The following is a 7,812-nucleotide window of genomic DNA, read 5'->3' as shown; positions in this document are numbered from 1 at the left end:
TATTGCAAATCACAATCAATATCTCTCTCTCTCTTTCTCCATATTTGAGTCTAAAACAAATCTAAAACATTAACAGTATTTTTTGCAGCTTTGCACTATTTAGGAAATGCAAATCTGTTATGTACATATTCAATCTTTTCCCAAAAGTGTAATGTTCAGACAATTGATTTCATACCCTCCCTCATTTCTAAATGACAACATGATAAAATACATGATAAAAATCTAACATCAATTAAAATGATGTTGATTGCTAAACCACTATAAACGTGGTGTGGGAAGCACAATAAGTACACAAGTAAATTACGACATTTCTTTTCTTGAAGGGCTTCACATAAATGAACATGAACTTCCAAAGATCAGGTCTCCCTTCCCACCTGCAATAAACACAGTGAGCAGCCAGACAGTGTGTGTAGCTGTTTTGACAGGTTTTCAGGAAACACCTCACCATGCCCCCATAACCCGGAGACATTTAAAACACGCAGCATGTGGCCATCCACACAAAGCAAGCAAAATGTTCTTTCCTGTGAGCTTTTCATAGTAAAATAAACCCTGTACCTACATGACACTATATACATCAACATATAGGCTATATATATATATAATTTTCCTAATATTTTGATGTTTTAATAGAACATTTAGACCTGGATTCACAGACTTAGATTAGGCCAGAATTAGGCCTTAGGTCAAGTATCTTTTCTAAACGTGCCATAGAGAGAAAAAAAAACATTACTGGTGTGCATCTTGAGACAAAACAATTGCACACACATATTTTAAAATATGTCAGAACAATAGCTTTCAGTTCAGTTAAAACATCCATTTTAGTCTGGGATTAGATACAAGCCTGCAAACTGGGGGTTAGGGTCATTCAAAACAAATATCCCCTCCAGACACTTTTTGGCCATTACATACATGACACACACATATATATATTATATACAGTACACACACACACACACACACAATTACTCTGAAAACCTTAGAAACCATGTAGCGATACCATGGCAACCACACAGAACACCTCAGCATGGTCATATACATTGGAAAAAAGTAGTAACAGAAAAGTAATAACATATGCGGTCTATTGGCTTCTATATGTTTGGATATTTTTATTTCAGTTTCTGTTTGGTACCTCTACAAACTTCTGTTCTAGTATGTTGTCTTATGCCTTGTGAATTAATCTGCACTGTGTTTCCGCACAAGATTGCTCACAGCTTCCGTTTGTACTGAAAATCAATGGACATGCAGATGGACTCCAGTTGAAACGCTGCCCATTCCTGTAGCACTGATTGAAAAAAAAAAAATCTCACACATTTTGTGAGTCTGACTTCTGCGTGGAATATTTTCTTGGTCTGTGCGGCTGAAAGGTTGAGACATTAGATTGCAGCACTCAGTTTCTCGGATGAAAATGTGTCTGGAGCTCGCATGTGCAAAACTTACAGCGACCATGCTAAGGTGTTCTGGGTGTTTGCCATGGTATTGCTATGTGGTTGCTAAGGTGTTCAGAGAGTGGTTGCCAACTGGTCCAAGCCTAAAGACTCTCCCCATGTCTCTGGATACGGCTCATTCAATGTAGGTTTAAAAGATTTTTTTTTAAAGACTCATTTTGAAAGCACACCTCTCCTCAACATATATAATAACCTACAATGTAAAACTTAAACAAGCACCACTATTAAAAACAAAATCCTAATCCACAGATTTACAGGCAGCATCCAAACCACTGAGAGCCTGTTTTTGACTGGTTGCTCCAGCAGGAAAGAACTAGGCTCTTAGTTTAAGGTACATCTGATATAGTATAGATTACACCGTGTTTTTCAGCCAAATCAATATTAGGGAAAGGGATTGGATATAAAAACCAACACAAACAAAGCTCAGCTTGCTTAGACACGACAAAATGTTTGTTTTTCCCTGAAGTATATCAGTAAGAACATTTTGATTGCTAATGCTATGGATGCTGACTCCCTTAATTTAATGCCACACTGCTCCCAGCGTTCGTATTACAGGAATATGAGTGCGAACAGGAATAGAAGCTCTTCACAAAAAAATTGTGTTGATGTGTAAGTAAATGGGTTTGACTCAGCGCAACCATTGGCAGAACCGCAGTTAAACCTTAGGTTTCAGAAACGGGATAGCAGACGACGAGAAATTTCCATCAAGTCATTTGATTTAGCAGTTAAAAGGCACACCCTCATGTCATTCCAAACCTGTACGACTTTATTTTGTTAAACAAAAAGGTGAATTTTTAAAGCATATACTGCATATATTTTAAAGCATATACATTATTTTTAGTGTAATGAAAATGAATGAGGACTGGTTAAACTCCAGTTAACAACAAAAAACTATGATATAAATAGTCCAAATGGTGAGCACGACCAGGTCGAGGGCCGCGAGGCCGGTGGCGTGATTGATAATGAGTGACACGTGCGCGACGCACCGGTCTCGTATCTCTCACGGAGGAGCGGAAGCATAAAAGGAGGAGCGACGACAGTGGTGATCGAGAGAGGAACATGCCTGCACTTATGTTAGCCTATGTTTTGTGTGGCCAGCTGTAGTCCGCGAGGGGCTGCTGACTTATACTTTCATTTTTGTTTTTGTTTATTTATTTATTTATTAAAATCTTTGAATGTTTGCCGGTTCCCGCCTCCTCCTTCCCATAACAACATACCTCGTTACAGATTAAAATTAGGTTTGGGATCGTTTGAATCTTAACAATTCCGATTCTAATTCTGCTTATCGATTCCTAAATTTGATTCCAAAAAGATACAAATTTAAAAATTTAAATAAAAACGTATAGCCTATTGTAAGTCTTATTCCAAAACATTTCATTGTAGCTGAATAGCAAAGTCAACAGGCTAAAGAAAGAACACTTACAAAAGGAACTTTTGTCTATGGTTTAAAAATATTAGGCTGCTGTCCCTTTAAGAGTGGCATGGATCCAATATACTGCTACACATGCGTTTTCTTTGTCAGCTATTTATGTTCACTGAAGACATTACAGACTGTTTTCAAGGATATTCAAGTGGTCAATTGATAAGGAATCGAAATGCGCGTGTCTCATCGAATCCCAGTGGAATTTCGGAACCGGTTCTAAAATGGAACCAGTTATCGATACCCAAACCTAATTGCAATGCATACTAAAGCCTTGTTTAAGGAATGGACCATAATTTAAACAATAATTCACTGACAATCTCAACAGTGCAATCCAGTGAAGTTGATTCAATTCCCAAAACAGCTGTTAAAAGTTTTCCGTTTTTAGTTGAAAACTGTGACATGGAAACGGCCCCTACGTCTTTACAAAAAGTTGTAGTGAGACTTCAGAAAAGCAAGTCATGTGGTTCACTTGTATTTTGAAGCTTGAAAGTTTATTGTTATTGCATTAAAAAGAGTGACCCATATATAATTCATTAAATTATTTATTTTGTGTAAACTGCATTTTCTGCATTTTAATTCATACTATAGCTTTTTGTAAAAGCAGACCATAATTTAAATGATTATTCACCAAAAAAAATAATTTCATGAAAGCAGCAGCAACATCCAATTTTGGCCAACATTCTCAGAACTTTGGCGAACCTTCTGGCAAGGTTATGAAAAAACATTCATTCAAATCTGGATTGTTCTCAAAACACTAGCATAAAAAGATTTTTCAAAGAAACTTTTTTTTGTCTGAAACCTTTAGTTGGATGTTTGTCTAACATTTTTTTTAACTGTTAATATTTGTTTCAGGATGTTTAGAGAACATTCAAGAGTAACACTGCCATAATGTTTGAAGAATAATACAGTATAATGTTTCCTTCACATTGAGGGGAAAATTGACAGGACGTTTTGAATGTTCAGTGTGCGTTCAGAATGAATGTTTTCATAACTTAACAGGACCGTTAGCAAAAGAACATATTAGATCCCATTTTTGTTAGCCGGGAAAGTCATATTGACCACTGGTATGGTGCTATTTGAGGCTTGAAAGCGAATTTGTAATTGCATTAAAAATGTCCTTGTGTTGCACTAAAGGAGTCATTTTTGGGTAAACTAATTAAAGTCACCGCTTACCTTCTGTCACCTTGCCCTCTTAGCAACGTCCAATGTTCTAGAGTGGAGTCTTTTCATGTAGTGTGGAATTGCTGTGAAAGATAGCATTGTTGTTTAAAAAGATAGATGTTACCATACACAACTATCTCACAAAACCTCTTAGCAATCCCTTTAAGTCAATTTAATGCTCTGAGATTCAGGTGTGAGAGACTGGATTTAAATTTGCTGCCTGTCTTCTCATGGCTAGCTGAAGGGTAATACCTCGTAAGACATTTCTTTTCATACGCATCAAGCCTCGGAATCATTTGTTGTAGCATAACAGGAAGCCGGGAGAATACTCTCACAATTGATTGAACTGTCAAAAAACACGTTGTTTGATTGATCACATTTCAACCAATCATGTCATGCCAATTTTAGATAGATCGGGTTGGCTGACGGATCCTAGGAGAGAAAATACAAGAATTCGAGGCATGTGATACTGTTTTTTTAAACTACAATTTGCCCCGTCAAAAAAAAAAAAATTCTAAGCAATAAGACATTGCATTGCAATAAGCAATGTTTGGCATTGTTGTCAGTTGTCTGGTGAGAAAGGAGGGCCAAAGAGAGTAAAAATAAGCTCTCATCTAAAAATAAAAAACCCTCACCTGTCAAATAAATCCTCTACAGCCCAGCAGAAGGTAAAGTTGACCTTAGATTTCCAAAAGATACGCTCCTGTTAAAACTGGAGAGGTTTTTTCGCCATCAAACAGCATGCATGAAACACTGAGATGACCTTCCAACACAGGAAGGATATATTTGAGGGTGCCCATTGTTTGAAGGACTGGAGGGAAATCAGGAGGTCAGGTCAAACGCACTACAGCCTTGACAGATGCAGCAATTATAATGAAGCTCAAATCAAAATGCACTCCAAATAAAAGTCGACAGCTGAAGTCTGGCAGAATGTGAGCGCGCGGGCTGCTAAAATGTGGAGGGAAGAAGAATGTGTTAAGATCCTGTGAGAAAACCAAACAATAGAACATCGGCAATGAACATCCTTAAGTTCTTCTCAAGCAATTAGCAGCTACATCTTACAACAATAAACAATCCTGCTCGGGATTAATACAAGCGGTTGAGCTTCCCCTGACAAGCATGTCGACTCGAGGTTTCATGCTCCGCTTTAGCAGCGAGACCCTGTGAAAATGCACTTCGTCTCAGCGGTGAACTTGTATCGAGCTTGTCCAGTCCGCCTCCCTCACCGTAGTACATTTCCTATTTGGAGAACCATAATGTCTGGAGGGAAAGGTCAAACACAGACAGTATGAGTAATGTGAGAGAGAAACGGGGGGCGAGAGGACATCACTCCGTATCTGAAAATCTCTGTGTTGAGGGAAAGGTGCATTACGTGGCTGAGAGGAGCTTTGACACTCGATACTTTTCCTCACCAGAATAAAATATCAGAAACGTGTCATTTTCGATGAGTGTAAAGCGGGTTTGTTGGCTAAACTAAACAAGACAGTTTTCAACACGAATGTGGCAAGACAGAAGACATGCCATGTAAAACACGGCACATGGCGAAGCCCGATGGCCTTTAACAGAGAGCGGTTTGGTTTGAATAATCGCTTGGAGAAAAGGAAGTATTTCAGAGTCATGTCAATTACAATGAAATATTCTTCAGACGTTAATTTGGGAAGCGTTTGATAACCTGCTACTAGCCGGATGTCTGACTGCATATTTTAAACAATGGCAAGAGAATGCAAATGGGCACTCTATAAAAGCAATAGAGGCTTTTGATATAGACCACCTTCAGGTGTGATAACAGACGTCATTAATCAAAGATTCAACATACTGTAAAAACGTAGGCTCGAGTTATGCTAGAAATATGAAGCAGTTTGACCACATTCTAGCAGCAAGCTAATTTGGACATACTGCAGAAGAAAATCAGTTTGGCTGAATATAGTTTAGATTTATATTTAGAGACCATGCATTCGACTTGCAAATCACTTCCTTGAAAATGTTTCAGTAATGTTTAAGGTTTCAATTTAAATGTAATCTTTCCAAGACATATTATTGGGACATATAGGCCTGGTTTCACAGAAAGGGCTTATAGATTAGACTTAGGCAAGGCAAGTTTATTTATATAGGACATTTCATACACTCTGGCAATTCAAAGAGCTTTACATAGAGAGGAAATAAGCACTAAATAAATAATCAATTAGGACATTTAAATAGCTTTTATAAGTGTGCCATAACTGGTGGTGTGGATCTTGAGACAACAAAATGGAACTGACATTTAAGATATGGTGCAAATCGCTTTCAGTTCAAACAGATCAAACATGTATTTTAGTTCGGGACTAGGCGTATGCTTGCTATAGACTGCGATATCGGCAATCATAAGATCATTACGAACCACACTGTACAATATGGATCTAATAAACCATGTATGTAGTCTGTACAATGATGGCACCGATTGAATCGTAGGCTACAATGCAAGGTAGGTATAGAAGAATAAAACGTCATCATGCGCTTTTGGTAAATCAATTTATGTGCGGAGAAGGAAGCGAAAGAGGAGAATATGGACTAAGAAAAAGAGGCCAATTTTGTAAGTCGAGCTTGGAGGTAAATTGGGTTGGGTTTAGCGTCATGTCGCATTGATCAATAAGCAACGTCATGTGGCAGTTTTTTTTTTTTTGGCTAGTCATTAGACGTTGGTCGTAACATTGAACACACTGAGATGATCAAGCTAAACTTCTGACAGTGTCAGAAACTTATCACAGGCTCAAGGGATTTTGTCTAAAGGTTCAATCATTTCATGTCGAGCTTTACAGGGATAACATCAAAAAGCTCTTAAACTGTCACAATGACGTAGAATAAAAAAAGGAAGGTTTTATGAAAGTGACGCTGAACTGCACGTGACCAAAAAATTCATATTTTTTTTAATTGACAGGCAAATTTCAGAGAAGAGTTTTTTTTGGAAATCAAATTTGTTGTATGATTTCAACAGACCTTGTTTTTTCTCACACCTTCAAAATTATTTGATTACAATGACAATGTATGTTTTAATTAGTTTTTTTTTATTTGTATTTGAACAAAGAATGCCAATGTGTAAAACAGCAATCATCAGATAACTCCCAAAGCATTACATAACATACATAAACTACTGTTCACTGCAGTAATTTTCAGAAATTAAAGACAGAAAAAAAAAAAGTTTAAAACCCCAAACCAGTACTAAATCCACAAGAAATTCTGACATGCAATTGAGTCCAGTGACCCAACACACCGTTTATAAATGCAGAAACAAGAAAATGCGCTTCCGCCGGGATAAGCTTGGAAGTGGCGTCGGCTTCATCAAAAAAACGTCGTCACACATCCATGCGTGACAGAAATGTGTATGCATGGGTAGAACACAGCTCAAGAAGCAACACTTTACCACCCACTGCGCTGACTAATGTGAAAAGCTTTTTCCCTGTTGACCAGTCAAATCACTGAGCAACTGCATTTGAGGTCGAACGCATCTCGCAACCAATCAAGCATCATCCTGCACTTTCACAATCAAGATTTTATTCAATGCAAGAGAAACGTAGTTAAAATGAAAGCAGCAGCGCTGATGTTTTTCTACCCACAGGTATATTCAACAGATGAGCTGATAATGATGAACTCATTAGCTAGCGTGGCCTTATGAGAAATATCGATCACTGATTTTGAAGCTCCTTCAGGGCGCTTGATCCCATTTATCGTTGGTGGTGCTCAGCGGCTCATAGATTTCTGGCCCAGTCCGTCCACACCCATTTAGCCCAAGAGTTCTCCACCTCTTAG

This window comes from Phoxinus phoxinus (assembly GCF_949152265.1).
Source record: "Phoxinus phoxinus genome assembly, chromosome: 12".
In the NCBI taxonomy this organism is placed as follows: Eukaryota; Metazoa; Chordata; class Actinopteri; order Cypriniformes; family Leuciscidae; genus Phoxinus; species Phoxinus phoxinus.
This window is presented reverse-complemented; position numbering follows the sequence as displayed.